The sequence below is a fragment of the Sarcophilus harrisii genome, chromosome 1 (assembly GCF_902635505.1).
Source record: "Sarcophilus harrisii chromosome 1, mSarHar1.11, whole genome shotgun sequence".
Lineage (NCBI taxonomy): Eukaryota > Metazoa > Chordata > Mammalia > Dasyuromorphia > Dasyuridae > Sarcophilus > Sarcophilus harrisii.
In genome coordinates, this window is record NC_045426.1 from 25477137 (window position 1) to 25497583 (window position 20447).

Below are 20447 nucleotides of genomic sequence, written 5' to 3' on the forward strand. Positions count from 1 at the left end.
GTGAATTGTCACCGGGAGCGCAGCCCAGGCTTGGAACTGGGGTGGGGGGCTGGTCTCACCTACTTTGTTGTCGGCCTTCTCCAGCCCATTTGACAGATGAGGAAACTGAGGCAAAAGTGGCTTGCCCAGGGTCGCACAGCCAGCGAGTGTCTGAACCTGGACTTCCAGGCCCGGGGCTCGATCCCTTGTAGCATCTAGCTTCCTGTCCCGTAGTTTCCAGAAGGGGAGACTGAGGGACGCGGAGGAAGTGGGAGGGGCACATCGATAGGACCATAGCTTGTATGCGGGGGGGAGGGGAGGGGGAGGGACCCGGGTTCGAATCCTGCTTTCCACACTCCTTCCCCGGGCGGGCATCCACAGAATGATGGGGTTTGGACGCGTGAGCCTGAAGTCTTCGGAAGAGCTTCCAGCTTCCTTCCCCGCCCTGGTGCTGCCGCCCATGGTCCGAGGGGATGGGAGGGAGTAGCCTTTATTTTTAGAAACCCTTGGATTTTGCTTAGGCCGCGATCATCTGCAGGAGCCTCACACCCGCTCTCCCTCCTTATCCTTTGCCTGTAGCTTTTGGCTACACTACCCATGGCACTGGGATGGGGGCTGCCCAACTTCCTGCGGCAGCCGAAGCTGCCGCCACAAGTGCTCATGACTGACAGTACCCAAGTCTTGGTCAGATCAATGACTCTAGTGTACTGACCTCTGTTCTGATCCTGACATTTCTTTTCTCCTGGAGTTGTCAGACTGCTAATACCACATGAACCGTTCCTCAGCCTGCCTTCCTTCCTTCCCTCCTTCCTTCCTTCCTTCCTTCCTTCCCTCCCTTTCCCTCCTTCCCCCCCTCCCTCCCTCCCTCCCTCCCTTCCCTTCCTTCCTTCCTTCCTTCCTTCCTTCCTTCCCCTTCCTTCCCCTTCCTTCCTTCCCTTCCTTCCTTCCTTCCCCTTCCCTTCCTTCCTTCCTTTCCCTCCTTCCCTCCCTCCCTCCCTCCCTTCCTTCCTTCCTTTCCTTCCTTCCTTTCCTTTTCCTTCCTTCCTTCCTTCCCTTCCTTCCTTCCTTCCTTCCTCCCTTCCTTCCTTCCTTCCTCCCTTCCTTCCTTTCCTTTTCTCCCTCCTTCCCTCCCTCCCCTTCCTTCCTTCCTTTCCTTTCCTTCCTTTTCCTTCCTTCCTTCCTTCCTTCCTTTCCTCTTCTTTCCTTTCTTTCTTTCTTTTCTTTTTCTTTCTTTTTTCTTTCTTTTTCTTTTCTTTTCTTTCTTTTTCTTTTTCTTTCTTTTCTTTTTTTTCTTTCTTTTCTTTCTTTTTCTTTTTTTCTTTCTTTTTTCTTTCTTTTTTTCTTTCTTTCTTTTTCTTTTCTTCCTCTTTCTTTTTCCTTTTTCCTTTTTTCCTCTTCCTTTTTCCTTTTCCTTCCTTCCTTTCTTTCTTCCTTCCTCTTCTTTCTTTTCTTTTCTTTTCTTTTCCTTCCTTCCTTCCTTCCTTCCTTCCTTCCTTCCTTCCTTCCTTTTCTTTTTTCTTTCCTTTCCTTCTTTCTTTCTTTTCTTTTTTCCTTCCTTTCTTTTTTTTCCTTTTTTCCTTCCTTCCTTCCCTTTCCTTTCCCTTCCTTCCTTTTCCTTCCTTCCTTCCTTTTCCTTCCTTTTCCTTTCCTTCCTTTCCTTCCTTTCTTTTCTCCTTCCTTTTCTTTTCTTTCCCCTTTCCTTTCTTTCCTTCCTTTCTTTTCTTCTTTTTCTTTCTTTTTTTTTTCCCTTCCCTTCCCTTCCTTTTTTCTTCCTTTTTCCTCTTCCTTCCTTCTTTTCTTTTTTCCTTTCCTTTTCCCTTCCTTTCCTTTTCCTTTCCTTCCTTTCCTTTCCTTCCTTCCCCCTTCCCCTTTCTTTCTTCCTTCCTTCCCCTTTCCTTTTCCTTTCCTTTCCTTTTCCCTTTCCTTTCTTTCCTTCCTTCCTTTCCTTCCTTCCCTTTTCCTTTCCTTTTTCTTTTTCTTTTTTTCCCCTTCCCCTTTTTTTTTTTTTTTTTTTTTTCCTCTTTCCTTCCTTCTTTTCTTTTCTTTTCCCTTTTTTCCTTTTTCTTTTTTTTTTTCTTTTTTTTTCTTCTTTTTTTTTTTCCCCTTTTCTTTTCCTTTTCCCTTCCTTCCCCTCCCCTTCCCCTTCTTTTCCTTTTCCTTTTTTTTCCTTTTTCCTTTTTCCTTTCCTTCCTTCCCTTCCCCTTTTCCCTTCTTTCCTTCCTTGTTTTCCTTTTTTTTTTCTTTTTTTTATTATTTAAAAAGCTCCCAAAGGGAAAAAAGGGATTAAATTTAATTTAAAATTTTCTCCACAGTTCCAATTCAAGGAAAAAATTTTTTCTTTTTCCCTTTTTAATTTTTAAAAAACCAATTTAATTTTATTATACTTTTATTTTTAAACAATGCCTTGGGTAATTTTTAAATTTTGCCCTTTGAAAAACTTTTCTTTTTTCCAAAATTTTTTCCTTCCTTTCCCTTGCCCTCCCTTGATGGATACCCCAATTTTAAATATTTTTTAAAAAGAATTTTAAATTATTTTTTTTTTTCCCCTTTCCCCCTTTTTTCCCTTTTCTTTGGTGATAAGCAGTTTCATATAGTTTATATATGTGCTATCATGTAATTCCATATTGATCACAGTTGTGAAAGAAGAAACAGATCAAAAGGGGAAAAAAAAAAGGAGGACTATAAAGTAAGTTTAAAAAATGGGCTTCAATCTGCATTCAGATTCCACCAATTCTTTATCTGGATATGGATACTATTTTTCTTTTGTACTCGTCTTGGATCATTGTATCGCTGACAAGAGTTGCCACTCATAATTGTTCATTACACAATGTTGCCGATATTGTGTACAATGTTTTCCTGCTTTGCTCATTTTACTTTGCTTCAGTTTGAAAAAGTCTTTTCAAATTTTTCTAAAATTTGACTGTTCCATTACATTCATATATCACAGAATACAAGTCATTGCTCAATTGATGTGATACCCCCTCAATTTTTAATATTTTGCCATTATGAAAAGAACTGTTATAAATATTTTTGTTATTTAGGTCCATTTCCCTTTTTTCTGATTTCTTTGGGATATAGACCTAGAAGTTTTTTGCTGGATCAAAGTGTATATACACAGTTTGGTTGCCCTTTGGGCATTGATCCAAATTACTATCCAGAATGTTGAATCAGTTTGCAATTCTACTAGCAGTGTCCCAGCTTTCCCACATCCCCTCCAATATTTATCACTTTCCTTTTTTTTTTTTTTTTTTTTTTTTTTTGTCGTATTAGTCAACTAATAGATGTAAGGTAGTTCTCAGAGTTATTTTAATTTGCATTTCTCTAAACAAAAGTGATTTAGAGAAATTCTTTATTTGCCTTTAGATAACTTTGGCTTCTTCATCTGAAAACTGCCTGTTCATAACCTTTGACCATTTGTCAATTGAGGAATGACTTGTATTCTTATAATACTCAGTTCTCTATATATTTGAGAAATGAGGCTTTTATCAGATACACTGGCTGTAAAATTGTTTTCCCAGCTTTCAGCTTTCCTTCTAATCTTGATTACATTGGTTTTTGTTTGTACAAAACCTTCTAAATTTAATATAATCAAAATTATCTATTGTACATTTTGTAATCTCTCTCTATTGTTTGGTCATGAATTTTTCCCTTCCCCATAGACCTGACATGCAAACTATTCCTTGTTCTTTTAATTTGATTATGATGTCATTCTTTATGTCTAAATCATGCACCCATTTTGATCTTATCTTGGTAAACACTTTGATATGTTGGTCTATAATTACTTTATGTCCTATTGATTTTCAGTTTTCCCAGCAGTTTTTGTCAAATAGTGAGTTCTTATCTCCAAAGCTGGAGTCTTTGGGTTTGTCAAACACTAGGTTATGGTGTTTTATATTCCATCTATTCCACTGATCTACCACACTTTATTTCTTAGCAAGTACCAGATAGTTTTGATGATTATTGCTTTATAATATAGTTTGATCTGCTGCCTGAGCTCACAGCCCTTCAGAGATCCATGATTTTGTCTTTCCAAGCAAAGGAACTAAGCAAGCAAACAAAAAAGGTCATTCCAACAGATGGCGCTTTACTCATTGCCTTTGAAACTAAATTTTCTGACCTCCTAGTCCTGCCTCCCCCAAAAAATCTTGCATGAAAATTGAGTGCTTAATACATATGAATAAAATTAACCTTTAAAAATTCATATTTCTTTGCTGAGACTAAACATCCCTCCTATATGTTTTTAGTGGTTTACCTGATAGGAATTTATTTAACTATCAATAATTAGGTCAGTCAGTGAATTAATAAGCATAAGCATTTATTATAACTATATGCCAGGCACTATGCTAATTACTAGGGACACAAAGAAAGACAAAAGATAGTTCCTGTTCTCAAGCTCGTCTAGATTCCTGGAATTAGTTCTTTCTCAGGTCAACAATTCAGTGAAACTTTTTGGAGGGTGCCTGCCGTATGCAAGTTGTTTACTAAGAGCAATCAAATAAATCTGGGTTTGTTACTCAGGAAGCTGGTAATGTAGTGAGGAATATGAGTGATAGATGACATATACATATGAATAGATAGATGATAGATGATGGATGGATGCATAGGTAGATGTTAGATGGATAAGTGAAGAGATAGATGATAGATAAATGGATGGATGGATATAGATGATAAATGGATAGATAGAAAGCTGTTGGATGGATGGAGAGATAGATGATAGATAAATGGATGGATGGATAGATAGATAATTGATGGATGAAAGATAAAGAGAAAAAGAAAGAGATGAATGTGGATGGATAGATGGATAAAAGATAGATAGGGATGGATAGTTGGAAAGAGCTGGAAAAAGAAATAGGTAGATAGTTAAAGAGATAAATAGATAATGGATAGATGGATAAGTAGAAAGATAAAGAGATAAATATTTATTCTTGCTTGTCCTATGTTCTCAAAGAGGACCATGACATCAGGGAGATGATGCCATGACGTGTGAATGAATTGGATTTAAGCAATAAAGGGCTGTGCAAAATCACCAGCTTTTTTTTTTCCTTCTCCTTCAGAGCTATCTTGGTCCAGTAGCAAAATATTAGATAGACAGATATAGCTGGATAGATGGATTAAAGGGAAGATAATGAAATAAATGGATGGATGAATAGGAAAATAGATAAAGAGATGGGCTGAAAGATAGAAATAAATAGATAGATATGGATGATATATTGGATATATGATTAGATAGATAAGAGGGATTATAAAAAGAGATAGATGGGCAGACAGACATATTTAAAATTATTGGGATTCAGAAGAGACTGAGACAAAGCATGGTGAAGTAGAAACCAAAAAGACCTGAGTTCAGGTCCCACCTGACACTTACTGTGTGACCCTGAGTATATCACAATTTCTTGGTATTCCCTCAGTGATTCTAAGTTTTAGAGAAGATGCTTTGGTAGAGGGAGTTTCCTCCCCAGGGAATCCCCTATACCAGTGAATCATAGGTCCTGTCCTCAATCCCTACAGTTAACTTTGTAATAGGAAAACTAGTGGCAACATGATTTAAGCCTAGAGGAAAGAAAGCTCACTTTTGGTATCAGTAGCAGGAGATTAGGGAAGGCTTCAGTGAAGAAATGGAAGCTATTTCTTGGTGATTAGCATTATAAAAGATCCATTGCCTGGTATGTGCATTTCTGGACTCATCATATAATCTCCATGTGATGGACAGCGCTCATTTGGACGTGAATACTCTGTGTTTGTGAAGAAGTCAGTCTTGCTAGATTACAGGCACTTCCCTTATTCACTAATTTTAATTAAATGCTGCCATATTTCTATTTAAGGAAATTAGAAAGTAGGCTTCCAACATATCAGCATGACAGGAGGGGATGGCTGCCCCTTTGGTTGTGGGAAGTCCAGAAGCCGAAGGAAGTCTGTGTGTGAACTGACCCTTATTCTTAGAACTGGCCTTTCAGATTGCATTAGGACAATTTGCAATGAGACCTTTGTCATCTGATGTATTTGGCTCATAGGGGACTACTCACTGAACTGGTGCTGAAGAAGGCCCAGCTGAGGTTTGGGACTAGGAGCTTGGATGAGTTTTAAAGACCAACATGTCACTTCAGTAGAGACTCAACCATCCCACACATGGGAATTGGGGTGTAGGTGTTCTTGGCTTTCAAATAGATGAATGAGATTTTGAGTGACTGAATTAGATGAGGAAGCCAACATTTGGTTAAACTAGAATCAAGGGGAATTCTATTCCTAAGAAAGGAGGGAAGATGACTCCAGGGCATCTGCAAAAAAATCAAAGACCAAATAATCCAAGTCAAAAAAAAAAAATAAAAAAGGTTCCTTTTTGTTTGTTTCCTCTCTAAAAATAAATGAATTATATAGTATTTTTGTACATATCTCATATAGAATCAAAGTTAGAAGGGACTATATAATTCAACCTCCCTCATTTTCAAGAACATTTCATCATTCCCTATTTTCATGTGAATCCTAGTTTTATGTTCTAATAAATCTTTTTATTTCTTTTAAATAAAACCATGCTCATTTAAATCATCTAAATTGTGCCTACTGGTGAAACCTCTCCTTCTATCTTCTAAAAGATCCTCCTTTAAAGGAGGGCACCCCAAGAAAGACATCTTAAAATTTCTTACCCAGATGCTCTTCTTTGACTTCATGATCTCCTTCCTCTTCCTCCCAATGAACTTTTCAATTGTTGTCTGTCTGTCTGTTTTTCATATATCATATTCCACCACTGAATGGTGAGCTCTTTGCAGGCAGGGACCTCTTTGTCTTCTTGTTTTCATTCTCTCCTTTCTCCACTTATCTGCCAAAGTCATTTTCCTAAGGCACAAAGCTTCCCAGACCAAAGCCCTGGTCAAGAACCTTTAGTGGCTTCCTATTACCTCTCAAATAAAAATAGTCTCCTGCTCCTCACTTCAAAGCCTATGCAATCTGGCTCCAACTCACCCTTCCAGATTTATTCCACATTCCTCTCTTTCACGTACTCTGTGTGTGGTTGGTATGCTGTTCCTCAAACTTGACATTCCACCTCCTACTGCCATTCAAAGTCTGTCTCCCCAATCTAGCCTCATAGAATTCCCAGCCTCCTTCAAAGCTCAGTTCCAACAGCACCTCCTAAATAAGTCCTTTCCTCATCTCCACCGCCAGCTGTTAGTGGTACTTTCTATTCAGACTACCCATATTTCCTGATCTGTGTACATGATATAGTCTCTGGAGCTGAATGTGAAGCGCTGTGAGGGCAAGAGCTGCTTTGGTTTTTTATTCCTAGAACTAATTACCTTGCCACTAGAAGGTGCTTACTAAATGCTAATTAAATAGAATGGAGATGGGGCAGCTAGATGGCACAGTGGATAGAGTGCCGGCCCTGAAAAGGACCTGAGTTCAAATACTTCCTAGCTATGTGACCCTAGGTAAGTCACTAAATCTCATTTGCCGCAGCAAAAACAAACAAACAAAAAAAAAAAGGAATGCAGATTTGTTAGGATAATAGAATCAAAGATTTAGAGCTGGAAGGTACTTTAGAAGCCTTTAAATATGCCCTCATCTTTTTATAGATAAGGGAACTGAGGTGGGAAGAGGCTAAGCAACTTATTTTAGTTCATGTAGCAAGTAAATATTGGAGGCAGGATTTGAAATCAGACCTTCCCGATTCCAGAAGCAGTGTGTCCGTCGTTCCTCAAATTTGTCACGAGGTTATAATAGAAATCCAAAAGTGAGCTGGAAAATTTGATTTTGAATAGCATCTTGCATTTTCTATGATGAATGGAGAAGGTAGCATGGCAGAGTGACCAGAGCCAGCCTTAAAGCAGAGAGACCTGGATTCAAATCTCACCTTTGAGACAAGTTATCTGTATGACCCTGGGAAGAGCACATCACTTCTCAGAGCTCTAGGTAATTCTCCAAGAGTAGATGTTTCAGAGTCAATGTCAACCTGTATTGGAAGGAGTGTCTCAGCAAAGATTCTCCTTTACCAGCAAATTTACACTTCAGTCCCTATTTCTTTTCCTAAATTAGAGACTTTGAGAAGACCATTTGACAATTTCTTGAGGATTTTCTGCCTTGGAGTTTCCCAACAAAGTTGTTGGTCATTTCTCTAAAGGATTTCCACGAGATTCCTTCACGGTCATTCAACTGCTTATCAAAATATTTATCTCTTGTAACTTCTACTATTTGAAAACTCACAACTATCTTCCATTTAGTTTTTGCCCTGGAAATTTATTTTTCATATTAAGAAAGCCCATGCCATTTGGATCCATTGGCTTGATAAAATCTTTCATTTCACCCAGGTGAATGGCAGTGGTGGGAAGGAAACTTTTCTCAGCTAACTAGGACTTGGCTTACTCCATTTCCTTCCAGTCCAATTGTGTTGTTTTAATGTGTTTTTTCCCATCTCTTTTGTCCTACTCTCAAGTAAAGCAGCTGTAGTTAGTATGTGCAAGTTGTGATCCTTTCTAAAACAACCACCCTGCAGAGCTTCTCATCTACACCAAGAACACGCCTCAAGTTTAATACTTTCAATGTATTTTGGTGCCCTCTTGCAGAAGATTCTATCTTGAAGTCTACATCAGAAGCACTTAACATTTTCTGTATTATGGAGCCCCTTGACAGTCTGTGAGGCCCATAGATCCCTTCTCTGAACAATTTTAAATGACTAAAATAAAATGCATATAATTACAAAAGAAACCAAAGGTTAGTGAAAATAAAGATGCAATTTTTTTCCTCATCCAAGTTTATGGATGTCTTGAAATCTATACCTGGACCCCAGGCTAAAACTATCTGATCCAGGAGATGAAAGTTTATCTTGACTTCTAGACAACTTAAAAACCTGAGCAAGGTCATTTAGCTCTTCTCAAGACTTCTCAAGAAAATAACTCAAGACCGTGAGTTATTTTCAATGGGGCATCACCTCCTTGTTCTTCCCTCCCAACTCAAATCCCATTTCTGAGCTTCAAAACTTGCCTCAGATGCAGTCTCCTTGTAGACTTTCTTTTAAAGCCTGGGATCTTCTTGAGCTGGAACATCCAACCAGTCTTTTTCACAGGCCAGTCCCCTTCTCCCTATGCCGGTTTCCTCCTGGGACCTCTATCAGGATAGGGAGCCAGTTCAGCCAATTTCATGTCCTTCCTTTGGATCTTAATTTTCTAGACTTTAAAGATAGGCGTGGACATAGGATACTTTCCTACCAACACCCCCACCCTAATCTTTCCATTCCTTCTTAAATATTTTATATGTAACCCCCTCAAGGGCAGACTGACTTTCTCTTTTGCTTGTATTTGTATGCACAGTACAGAGCATAAGACCCAACATACACAACAAGTGCCTAATAAATGCTGATTGCCTTCTCTGGCCCACCAGGTGTACCTCAAAGGCTCATCCTTATTGTGAGAATCACCAACTTCATCTTCTACATCCCAATTCTTGCAGGAGAGCTCTTTGTCGAGTGATGCAGATCTCAGAGCAAAGGGTAGATTTGGCTAGCCAACAATATATTAAGATTGGAGGCGATCCCGAATATATTTATTAAGCAAAAATAGCCACCTGTTGAATGGAATTATTTCCTCCATATCACTGGCTGTGATAAGACCCATCAACCGAGCCAGTAAGTAGGCTAACACAAGTAAGGAGCCCCCTGAATATTTTACAACCTATAAACCGGAGAAATAAATTTTCATTTCTGGGTTTTAAAAGTTAGCTCACCACACACATAATCCAAGCAATCTATGGGACTGACACACAGGACATGCTGAGAATGTAAATCATTCACGACATCTACAATGTATAAAAAGCTTGAGAAAAAGAAATTTGAAACAGCAGTGTTGTTTGCCAAATGATACCCAGCATACTGCTATAAACACCAGTGTGTTATACATTCAGTTGCCCCACAGGACTAAACATGTATGAACATATCCTACTCTTCCCCACCGTGTAACTCATAAGCTAAGACTTTATACATATTCCAACCAGTGACTCTCTGTTCTCCCACCCCGCTCCCAAGAGTCTTCTCCCAATCAAATCATGCTTTATTACAAGTTCATGTTGCATAATTTATATAAAAGGGTCATGTATTACTTCATAATGGCGGGGGATAGAGAAATTGAATTCAGCAGCAACCACAAAAAATACATATAAAACATCAAGAAATTTCCCTGCAGCAAAATATTGGATAATGTAATAAATTTCACCTCCAATGATTCTGACTTACAATTGGGGCACCACAAACAAACCATTCCATTTGTGTTCATTTGGACATCCAGGAAGAATTATTTGCTAAATCTCTTCATTCTAATAAAGTTTTATAAAAGATTTAGTTCACGGTTCTGAGTCCTAGACTAACAACAAGTATTATACAGACCTGAATACAGAGTATTTTATAATTTTCTCTAGTCTTTTTCAGGCGGAGGTTATAAAAGCTGTCCCAAAACTCTTAGAATAATTTTGAACTATTAAAGCTTAAAGCTTTTGAGACACCCTTGTATATACCATGGATTTTCAACTCCAGTTAACACTTTGCAAACATCTTAAATCAAAGAAGCCCCAGCAACAAAAACTCCAGAGACAAAGCTGATCATCACAACTATTATGCCTGCTGTCCGTCTACGCTGCTCATTTAGACCATTTTTCAGATCAAATCTTGTTGGGGTTTTTTTAGCTATTATTACCACTAATTGCTATGAAATCAATAGCATTTTGAAAAGCTATTCTGACTGGGTTGTCTTATTGATCAAAATAAAGGCTCGTAAATGATTGACTGTCCTGATATTGACCAGAAAACAGTCCATCCGATCAATTTTGTAATTCTAGCTATTAAATAGAATTGAATGGATTAACTGATGACTGTTCTCAAAGCTAGAAGCCTACGTGAAGGATTCATTTTTCATCTTCTAAGAGGAAATAAATTTTAGGTACTAGAAAAATGCTCAGTATCTTCTTTCTTTGAGATAGTTCCTTGGAAATTAAAATGTATTTATTCCAAAAGGCCAGGGGTTAAATGAGTGCATGCACTATTCTGTTATAAAGCTCTTTGCAGTTCAAGTGTCCTTGATGCTGGGGCCTATTTAAAAATTGGGTTTTGTTCCTTCTTTATCAGTGTTACAAGCCAATTTCCACTTGAACCTGGTTTTATTTAGATATCCTTGCAGGCAGTTCATGCCTCCCCTTCCTTTCAAGCATTTTTGTTCTCTCTTTAAGTTAGGTAATTTGGGCTGAAAGGGATGCACTGTTTTTAAAAATTGCTCTCTTTCTCTGTGTGCAAAATGTACACAGCTCCTCATGCTGGACCTTTGGGCTGCTGACTGTGATTACCACCATATTCCTTGCATTAAAAAAATGTTCTTCTTACTGTATAATTAACTTTATCAGCCTTGCTATGGTGATGCACACTTTTAATTACATGCACTTTCAGCTTTTTCATTGAATTTCTAAGACTTTATGTGAGAGGCACTGATTACAGTTTCCTTGCGTACGTCCAAGAATGTTTTGTGTGCACGGTTATCTCTGTTCACTTCAACACCCTTTCTGTGAGGCAGTTATTGATTATACCACATAGAATGGGATCTTTAAATAGAACATCTGCTTGGAATTCACAGACTTTCGTGTTATTGTAGCATAATGATCAATTGACTTACCATGCTCATTTCCCCCCTCTCCTAAATCATGCCTTTCCAAAGGAACACTCTGGAGGGATAAATGATACTCAATGTCTTCGGCTCTTTCATCGTTTTCCTCCTGACACACGTCATGGGGCTCGAGCGCTTCGGTCCAGATCTCATGATAAAACATGACTTACCTTGGCTTTCTCAGGGTTCCATTTCTCTTGCCTGGTGGCACTTGTTTATTTCAATAAGTAATCGGAGGCAGCTCAGTGTCCATACTAGAGAGAATGTTAGACTTGGAATCAGAGGGTCTGAGTTCAAATCCTACAATAAATCCTAGCAACCCTGCTAGGGACAAACCTCTTTACCTCTCTCTGCCTCTGTTTCCTCATCTGTAAAGTGAGAATAATAATTGTACCTTCTTTCTGTGGTCGTTGTGAGCATCAAATGAGATTATATTTGTAAAGCACTTTGTAAACCTTATATAAATATTAGCTATGAAGAGGAGGAAGAAGAGGAGAAAGAGGGAGAGCTATTTTAAGCAGATTTGGTTTGGCCTACGATCTCAGTTCTTTACAAAGCAATGGAATCCTATCTCATGGAATTCTCTTCTATTAATCCCCCTTACTACTATAGTGAGGGATCAGTAAGACCCCCTTATGTTCTTCACATTTAAAATCACTCCAACTATCCATGGATATACAGACAAATATATGGGTAAGCTGGGTACTAGTGCCACAACAGAACAGGTAAATCAAATTGTCATGCAGGAACTGAAGTCTGTAAGCAAACCCTCACTCCAAGGGAAGGGGGTTTTCTGGAGCCATTTTCTGGAGTCACCCCTGGTCTTTTGTATAAAAGCAAACCAAGACACTTATATAAAAGTAAGATTTTCTTTGAAAGGGGACTATATTTAAATTTGTTAGTTTTTATTTTTTAGCTGAACATTAAGGAGTTTTGATCAGGTCCCATGGTTTCCTTATATCTTTAAATACCTCAAGCTAAATATGACCGAAGAACCGCTCATTGTTTTCTTCATGCACCTGATTCCTGGGTTTTCCTGACCCCAATATAGCCTTCTGCTCTTCTTACCAACCTGACCACCTCTTGATTTTTTTTGCAGGGTAATTTACAGCTAAGTGATACAGTGGCCCTGAATTCAAATCTAGCCTTAGATACTAACTGTATAATCCTGGGCAAGGCACTTAACCCTGTTTGCCTCAATTTCCTCAATTATAAAATGAACTGGACAAGAAGATGGCAAATTATTCCAAGATCTTTGCCCAGAAAATCCCAGATGTATCAAACTCAAATGGAAATGGGGCCAATGAGGATCCCTCAAGATCATGCATCAACTTAGTTTTAAAATGTTATAGTATAATGCTTTATTGTGGTTTTAAAAAATTGTATTAAATATTTCTCAATCACATTTTAATCTGGTTCAGCCTGACTTGGGAATGTTGTGGGCCGCACGTTGGACTCGCCTGCACTCCAGCCCCTAACTCACTCCCAGTTGTACAACCCTTGCCCTCAACTCTGCTGCAGCCTTATATCATCCCCATGGTAAATTTCTCTGTCAAGGTGGCCCCCGAGCATCTCCAACTCAATGGTCTAAAACAGAATTCGTTATCTTTTCCCCTATTTCCCCCCCCATCTCCAAACTTTTTTCTGTTGAATTCCACTTTACAATGGATAGACATATCATATCAATTTCATTCTTTGATATGATATGAAATTTCTAGTTTATGGCAATATTTGCATACATACACACATGTGAGCATATACGTATCAGCTAAGCGGCTCAGTGAACAGAGCACTGAGCTTGAAATCAAAAACCTCATCTTCCTAAGTTCAAATCCAACTTATTAGCTGAGGGGCAGCTAGATGGCACAGGGCTTACTGGCCCTGAATTCAGGAGAACCTGAGTTCAAAGCAGACTTAACCAGATTGCCTCAAAGAAAAAAAAGAAAGAAACTTACTAGCTAGGTGATTCTGGGCAAATCACTTAATCCTATTGGCTTCATCTCTTTTATCACTGAGCCACCTAAGCTGCGGCTAATTACCCTGCAAAAGAAATCAAGAAGTGGTCAGTGAGAGGAGCGGAAGAATACAACAAGGTGTGGAAAACCCAGGATTCAGGCCCAGGAAGAAAAACAAGGAGCGATTCTTGGGTCATAATTAGCTGGAGGTATTTAAAGGTAGAAAGAAACCATGGCATCTGATCAAAACTCCTTAACATTCAGCTAAAATAAAATATACCAATAAGAAATAAAAACTAGCGAACCTAAATGCTGTATTTAGATGTAAGAAAATCCCTGTATAAGATTAAGAAAATCTTACTTTTATCAATAGCATTTACCTCCCAGGGTTGTTTTAAGGATAAAAGATAACGGTAGTAAAAGAAAGCATTCTATATTATAAAGTGTCAGCTATTGTTTACAAACAACATAGTAGATGTCTTATAACACAGAGGATCCGGTTCATTCCTTGCACTTGATATTCAGATACCTCCGGGTAATTATGAGCATGTGCTCATTCAGTCCGGGACTCGGACTCCTGACTCGATATTTACCTGCTGGGAGAGTGTGAGTAAGAAACGCGTGCTCCCGGTCCTTTTTACCGATGAGAAAGCCCAGTGCAGAAAGGCTGTCCCTCAGCTGGGGTCCAGCCTGAGGAGCCCGGGCAGATCCCCTCCCCTCAAAGCCTCCCAGGTGTCCCTGTTGGTGGTTCTCCCCCCGGGAGTGTCTGCTCCATCACTGAGAGGTGCCTGATTAAGAGCAAGGGCTTCAGGGGGTTTACACTGTGCTGCTTCAGTCATTCCATCCCGGGCTGAGGTCTGCACTGTCCTAGGCACTGGGGGCACAAAAAAGAATCACTGCTCCCGTCCCGGAGCTCCCCGCTCTGTCGTCCGCGCGCAGCAGAATGTTCGGGGGATGATACTGGACTCTTAGAACTATGCAACGTGGCTCACTTATATCCGTGCCTCAGTTTCCTCCTCTGTAAAACCGGAGATTACGCTCCGAGGTCTCCAAATGACCCCGGCCCCGTTTTAAGGATGTTTTCAGTTGCAGAAGCCCCGAGTTCTGTGTCCCCGGTGACCGCCAGTAGAGGGCAGCAATGACCAGTCGGTCGTTTGCAAACAGAGCAGGAGACCCCGGGAGCTGGGTCGGAGACAGACCCCAGAAGGGGAGAGCGCGAGCTGGCGAGACCCCCGCTCGTCCTGCCGAGATGGGGGGGGCCACTGCGGAGGCAGATCCGCCGGGAGGGTGGGGGCCGCCCCAGAGGGAGAGAAAGGGGCGCCGGCGCGGGGGTCTCACTGTCGGTCTGCCCCCAGAGAGCGAGGCGCTAAAGGCTGCAAACCCGAGGGCCAGGGGGTCTGCGGAGACCCTTGGACACCAGCATCAGAGAGAATAAAGACGAGGACTAGGGTTTCTGTGGCACCTACTATGTGTCAAGCGCGTGCTAAACTCTTGGCAATTATCTTTTTTGACCCTTGCAACAACCCTGTGCCGTTATTGCCTCCGTTTTACAGATGAGGAAACTGAGGTAGACAGAAATTAAGTGACTTGTTCAGGGTCACACAGCTAAAAAGCATCTGAGGTTGGATTTGAACTAAGATCTTCCTGATTAAAACATTCAGGCAGCTTTTTTCTGCCTGCAATTCCTCTCTCCCTTCCTTCCTTCCTTCCTTCCTTCCTTCCTTCCTTCCTTCCTTCCTTCCTTCCTTCCTTCCTTCCTTCCTTCCTTCCTTCCTTCTCTTCCTCTTCCCCTTTTCCTCCCTCCCTTTCTTCCTCCCTTCCTTCCTTCCTTCCTTCCTTCCTTCCTTCCTTCCTTCTCTTCCTCTTCCCCTTTTCCTCCCTCCCTTCCTTCCTCCCTTCCTCCCTCCCTTCCTTCCTCCCTTCCTTCCTTCCTTCCTTCCTTCCTTCCTTCCTTCCTTCCTTCCTTCCTTCTCTTCCTCTTCCCCTTTTCCTCCCTCCCTTTCTTCCTCCCTCCCTTCCTTCCTTCCTTCCTTCCTTCCTTCCTTCCTTCCTTCCTTCCTTCTCTTCCTCTTCCCCTTTTCCTCCCTCCCTTTCTTCCTCCTCCCTTCCTTCCTTCCTTCCTTCCTTCCTTCCTTCCTTCCATCCTTCCTTCCTTCCTTCCATCCTTCCTCCCTCTCTTCCTCTTTCCTTTTTCCTCCCTCCCTTCTTTCTTTCCTTCCTTCCTTCTTTCCTTTCTTCCTTCCTTTCTTCCTTCCTTTCTTCCTTCCTTCCTTCCTTCCTTCCTTCCTTCTTTCCTCCCTCTCTTCCTCTCTCCCTTTTCCTCCCTCCCTTCTTTCCTTCCTCTCTTTTTCCCTCCAATCCTTCCTTCCTTCCTTCTTTCCTTCCTTCCTTCCTTCCTTCTTCTCATCCTCTCTCCCTTTTTTCTTTCCTCTCTTTTTCCCTCCAATCCTTCCTTCCTTCCTTCCGTCCTTCCTTCCTCTCTTCCTCTCTTCTTCTCTTCCTTTTCCTCCCTCCCTTTTTCCCTTCCTCTCTTTTTCCCTCCAATCCTTCCTTCCTTCCTTCCTTCCTTCCTTCCTTCCTTCCTTCCTTCCTTCCTTCCTTCCTCCCTTTCCCTCCCCCTTCCTCCCTTTTTTCCTCCTTCTCTCCTTTCTTCCTTTCTTCCCTTCTTTCCTTCCTCCCTCCCTTCTTTCCTTTCTCCCTTCCTCCCTCACTCGTTTCCCTTGGTTCCAAGGGAATGGACAACAGGCAAGCATCCAGAAGACCTGGCTGGAGCCTCAGAGCAAATATTCACTAACTGCAATCAGAGGCAAGCCCCATAACCTCTCTGAACATGAGTTTCCTCATCTAGGCAGAGTCCTTGCTGGATTATTTTGAAGGTAGCCCTTTGCCTACAGCATAGCACTCCGTAAATGTAAATTGTTGCCAGGGACTTTGAATATGACCTGTGTTTTCATTGCTTTTAAGAGCTTCTATTGAGGAAAATTCACCGATGAAGGTCAGCTCTCTCTCTGTGTAACCTAGAAGCCTAGAGAGCTGCTTGGAGTGCTGGGAGAGAGGCTTTTCAACTTAGTCTGAGAAGCACAGCCAGGATATGTCAGAAGCAGGGCTCATTGATCAAGGTCTTTCTGCCCCCAGACGTAGGTCTCTACACCACTTTGTTTCTCTGACCTATCATCACTACATTAAACATTAGACTTTAATCAATCAACAAACATTTATTCAGCACGATTACATGCCAGACATTGTGCTAGGCACTTGGGGGTACAAAGAGAGGTAAAAACCAGTCCCTTTTCTCAAGGAGCCCACAATCTAATGGGGAAGATAGCATCAAAATTACATACAGATAAACTACAGGTTAAACAGGAAAGAATCCACAAAGGAAAGCCACTAAAATTTAGAAAATGAAGAGGGAAAAGTTAAGATTATTAGAGAAGGTAAGATTTTGCAGAAATCTGAACATGGTCATTCATTTATTAGCCCTTTATCGAGAGCTTACTATGAACAAAACATACTCACGTACATTGATCTCTATGTGTACATACATATATTTAAATTGTATATACTTGCATGTATGTACGTATTTACACAATTGCCCTTATATGTATATATGTATGTGGGTCTTTTCATCAGCCAGAACATCTATATGAGATAAATAAAACAATACTGAGAGGGACATAAAATGTCTGCTTGTTGACTGTAGCTCATAAAAAAAATATCCGTTCAGACTCCCAGTGAGAAGCCAAAATTAGCCCAATTTAGATTATCCAGCAATCATGACTTCAGGCAAGATTCAGCGCACATTTAATGGAAAAAGCAGTAAAGGAGCTAGAGTTCCAATGAAGTAATGCCCACTTTGATTCGGGAATGTAGACACGTGCTTTTTTTTGTGGGGAGTATGAGATGGAGGCACCAGCCCAGTGTGTATTTAAATTCGCACATCTAAATCTGATTCCGGCAATGTACGTTCTCCTTACCATTTATTTTCAGGAATTTGTTTCCTTGAAGTAGTTTGGAGGCCACTCCTCCGGTGCCCATCTCAAGCCATGCTCCCTTTTCATTCAAATAGAGCCTTGAACAAACACACAGGCTAGCCAACATCCACCTGGCAGGAGCGAAAGCTGACATTTACAGAGCACTTCAGAGTTTGCAAAATACTTTACATATATTATCTCATTGGACTCTCACAACCCTGTGAAAGAGGCGTTATTGGTATTTATTTTTAAGATGAAGAAAAAGGCTCTGAGAGTTTATGTTACTTGCATAACCAGATAGTGCATAAGGTAGGATTTGAATCCAGGTCTTCCAAAGTCCAAGTTGAACACCCTCTTTACTACAGTGAGCTGCCTCTCGGAGGGAGGGACACAAATGATGCCAAATGATGAGGCTGGGACCGGCCACAGGTCCATTTTCTAGTGGTCAGCAAACCCAAGACGTCCCTCCCTATGGCTATTTCTAGATTTCTGGCTTACAGGAGTCCCTGTGTCCTCCCACTGATCCACCAGCATCTTAAAATAAAAAAAAAAAATGTCCCCTGTGGCTTTTATTGCTTTTCTGGCATAGGTTTATGTGAACATTCCCTAAAGGGCTACATTTTTCTCTCCTTTCACTAAATGCAAGCCTTGTAAGAGCGTGCAAAATGTGGCAAGACAAATTTATTTCATGGCGTCTATTTTCTAATAAGATAGTCTCTTGTTGAATGTGTTTTTTTAGAACAAGTAATGACTGCTCTGGACCTCCATACAATGGGCTGTGGGGTCTCATTCTTTTTCCTTTTTTATTTCTTTTATTTCTTTTTTTCTTTTTTTTTTCCAAGGCAAGCTTGCTGGTAGATTTCCTGGACCATGCAGCTCAGCCAACTGCTTGGGAATTTTTAGAATTCCTTCTCTCTTTCTCTCTCTCTCTCTCTTTTTAAAGGAGAACACTTAATGCCACACATTCTGCTTTATTTTAAGAAAGTTTGTACCAGCCGAATCTGTCTGAAGTCACGCTCCACTTACTGTATAGCAGTTGTTGGGGTTTTTTTTGTCACATGAGATATCTTGAATCTGAAGATCCAGAATGTGTAGAACTATCCCCCCACCTTCCCCACCCCCCCAGCCATTCTTGCCTCAAGAGTAGCTCCCTGGCCGGACAGACATCTGCAGTCTGCTTTAGTTAGTCCTAGTTTGGGAACCTGTTTGGATTGGAACCCCTACTGCCAGTGTCCTTGCTCTTACTTGGATGTTTTAAACATACAGCAATAAATCAGTGATTTATGACCCAGCTTGGGGGATCCCTGGGGTAGGAAAAGGATGTCACAAAATATTCCAAATGAATTCACTTTAACTTATTTAATTTCTTTAAAGGGAGTGTTGTCAAAAAGTCTACAAGCATTTATTAAATATCTACTATATGCAAAGCACTGTGTTAAACACTGGGGTACAAAGAAAAGCAAAAGATAGCTCCTACTCTTAAGGAGCTCACACTCTATTAAGGGAGCCAAATTTCAAATGAGAGATCTGTCACTCTTGTCTATCTGCTACTATTGTTCTTTTCAGTCTTGTCCAGCTCTGTGACCCTTTTTGGGGGTCCCTTGGCAAATATACTGAAATGATTTGTCATTTCCTTCTTTAATTCATTTTACAGATAAGGAAATTGAGATAAACAGAGCTAAGTGACTTGTCCAAGGTCACCTAGCCATCAAGTGTCTGAGGCTAGATTTGAATTTAGGTCTTTCTTCCTTCGGACCCAACGTTCTATCCACTGGGCCATTTAACTGCCCCATATATACATATCTTTATATCTATCTAATCCATCATTTATCTATCTATCTAATCTTATCTATTTATATGTAACTATATCTATTTATTTATATAAATAATCTCTATACATATAGATATGTGTGACCTATATGTATGGAGATCATATATGGATATATATGTGCATATAGGTATACATTTCAGTTCTATCACATATATGACAAGATGGATATAATTTCACAGGGAAGATACTAACACTAAGAGGGTCCTGGAAGAGTTTCTCAAAGGTGAGGTTTTAAGAGTTATTTTCTCCCTTTTGAAAAAAAATTGGGAGGGGATAGATATGTGCCAATACTTTAATTTTAAAATAGGAGGGAACCAATTCAAGAAAAAAATAAAAATAATTTATTTTAAATTGAGAGGCACTGGCAAATGAACTGGTGTTTGCAAAGTGGTCACTCAATCTTTGCTAGAAGATTTCTAGGGAGGGAGAGGCAACCCTCTGCCTCTCAAAGATGCCCTTTCCATTTTTTTTTTTTTTTGGATATCTCTAAGTACTAGAACATTGCTCCTTATAGAGTGATAGAATTGCAGTCAGGAAGACATGAATTCATTTTCTATATTATGCCTTTATTAGCTAGGAATATGATAATCTTTCTGGGCCTCAGTTTCTCCTCTGAAATATGAAAGATTGGGCTTGATTTAAAAGATTCTGGACTCAATCTATGGTCCTATGATCTTATGATCCACCTCTTCCACCCAAGAGATAGAATAGAAAAGTTAGAACTTGTCAGAACAAGGTATAACTTCAGCCCAAGTTCCAACAAGCAGTTTCTATTTCCTCCTGAATTAAAAGGAATCTCCTCTATCCCAATGAAAACCTCTCAAACAGTTGAAGATAGCTCTGATGTCCTCTAGTCCTCTAGACTAGAAGCAACCTCTGTTCCTTCCAATCCAAGCAATCCCAACAGACATGACCTTGAGGTCCTTCCCCATCTTAATTATTTTCTGTTGGTAGCTCTGGGGCTCACATGTCACTAAAAGCTGAACACAATTCTCCAGATGTGACCTGATCAGGACAGAGAACTGGGAGGCTGTTATCTTGCTAGGTAATTTAACATTACTTGAGATTTTTTTTTCTCTTCTTT